This window comes from Oncorhynchus kisutch, unplaced genomic scaffold, assembly GCF_002021735.2.
Source record: "Oncorhynchus kisutch isolate 150728-3 unplaced genomic scaffold, Okis_V2 Okis01b-Okis20b_hom, whole genome shotgun sequence".
Lineage (NCBI taxonomy): Eukaryota > Metazoa > Chordata > Actinopteri > Salmoniformes > Salmonidae > Oncorhynchus > Oncorhynchus kisutch.
Window position 1 is genome coordinate 15817997 of NW_022261978.1, and position 2691 is coordinate 15820687.

Below are 2691 nucleotides of genomic sequence, written 5' to 3' on the forward strand. Positions count from 1 at the left end.
AGTGAATGGAACAGGGTAGCTAGGCCCCAGAGGCCTGGGGTTTGCCTAAACACCTAACCCAGGGCCATGCGATCCCACTGGGGTGTGAAACCAAGGGATGGGGCCCACATGGGAGAAGCCCCAGGTCACCTGCCATACTATGCCATAGAGAGAAGACTCTCATAAGGAAATGGTCCGTGGACCAAATGTGCTGTTAAAAAAGAAAGATCTGTCTTCAGCGCTCTCCTCTTGCCATCAGACCATGACCTATAAAACCTAACAAAAACATCAACCTCTTGAAATGAGAGAGAGAGAAAGACACACTCAGAGAGAGAGAGAGAGAGAGAGAGAGAGAGAGAGAGAGAGAGAGAGAGAGAGAGAGAGAGAGAAAGACACACTCAGAGAGAGAGAGAGAGAGAGAGAGAGAGAGAGAGAGAGAGAGAGAGATGAGAGAGAGACAGGAGAGAGACACAGAGAGAGACACAGAGAGAGACACAGAGAGAGACACAGAGAGAGACGGAAGAATAGATAGAAATCCACTCAGGGTTGAGCTTGAGCAGGGCACTCTCGTTCTTCTGTCTGCTAATGCTAACGGAACATTAGAAGTGAATGAGGGATGCTACAAATGCTAAGCGGATTTCTGCATGTTTCTCAGTGGTGGCCTGTATAGTCAGTGTGTGTGGGAGAGGCTAATCAAATATTCTCTCCCTTGTTAGCCCCAGGGCTTCTCTCATGCCCCTGGCTGCTACAGTCACTGGCCTGCTCACTAATTGCCACACACACACACAACACACAACACACACACACACACACACAGCACACCACACACACACACACACAACACACACACACACACACACACACATATACACACACACACACACGACACACAACACACACACACACACACACACCAACCATACATACTTACAAGGGGCACAACCATGACATTTGGTGGCTGTCTGTCTTTAGCCCACTCACACTGATGATGTCACACATACACACACCCAGTTAAACACACACACACACACAACGCACGCACACACACACACACAGTTTAACACACACACACGCACACACACACACACACGCACACGCACAACACACGAACACACACACACACCACATACACAGGGTAAAGGCACAGACCCCCCCCCCCCACTCCATTCACTAGTCTCTAAGAGTCTGTCATAACCCATCACTGATCACAGTGTGCCTGTGGTGTTTCCTCCCCCTGCGTGTGGGGAGTGTGTGTATGTGTGTGTGTACATATATATATGGTATATATATATGTGTGTGTGTGTGAAGGCGTGCGTGCATGTGTGTGTATGTGTACGTGTGTGTTGGTATGTATGTATGTGTGTGTGTAGTGTAAGTGTGTGTATATGTGTGTGTGGTGTGTGTGTGTGTGCTCCAGCCTTCTGCTGAGGGCCTTAATGAGGCCAACCCGTCTGTTTAATGGACCTCCATCATTTCTCTGATTATTTCCACCATTTCAGACTCAAACATAAAACACATTAACATACTGTGATCTTTTCTCTCTCTTACACACACACACATTTTCGTAGTATGACAAACTAATCTAGGGGCTCCTCTCTCTCTCTCTCTCTCGAATCTCTCTCTCCTCTCTCTCTCTCTCTCTCCTCTTGTCTCTCTCTCTTTGTCTCTCTCCTCTTTGTCTCTCTCTCTTCTCTCGTCTTTCTCTCTCCTCTTCTCCTCTCTCTCTCCTCTCTCCTCTCTCTCTCTCTCTCCCCTCTCTCTACTCTCTCTCTCTCTCTCTCCTCTCTCTCCTCTCTCTCCTCTCTCTCTCCTCTCTCTCTCCTCTCTCCTCTCTCTCTCCCTCAATTCAGTTCAGTTCAAAGGGTCTTCATTGGGAAATATGGTAACATTGCCAAAGCAGGTGAATGAACAATAAACAACTGTTTGCGTTGTTGTCATGACAACAGGTCCCACATCTTACTGCTGTGATGACACATGGTGCTGTATCTCCTGTCGTGTGGGAGATGTGGGAGTTGATCAGTGTTGGATTTGTTTTCTAACTCTTTGTGGATCTGTGTAATCTGAGGGAAATATGTCTCTCTAATATGGCCATACATTGGGCAGGAGGTTAGGAAGTTGCAGCTCAGTTTCCAACTCATTTTGGTGGCAGTGTGCACATAGCCTGTCTTCTCTTGAGAGCAAGGTCTGCCTACGGCGGCCTTTCTCAATAGCAAGGCTATGCTCACTGAGTCTGTACATAGTCAAGCTTTCCGTAAGTTTGGGTCAGTCACAGTGGTCAGGTATTCTGCCGCTGTGTACTCTCTTTTTAGGGCCAAATAACATTCTAGTTTTTTTCCGTTTGTTTGTTTAATTCTTTCCAATGTGCCAAGTAATTCTCTTTTTGCTTTCTCATGATTTAATTGTGTTGCAGTCTGTTGGGTTTGTGGGGTCTGGTTGTGTTTTGTGAAGTCCCAGTAGCAGCTGAATGGGGGGACTCTTCTCTAGGTTCATCTCTGTATGTGAGGGCTGTGTGGGCATCGCTTCCTTTTAGGGTGGTTATAGAATTTAATTCATGTATTTACTTCTCTCTCTCTCCTCCCTCCATCTTTCAATTCAATTTAGGGGCTTTATTGGCATGAGAACATATGTTAACATTGCCAATGCAAGTCAAGTAGATATTATACAAAAGTGAAATAAACAATAAAAATGAACGTAAACATTACACTCAAGTTG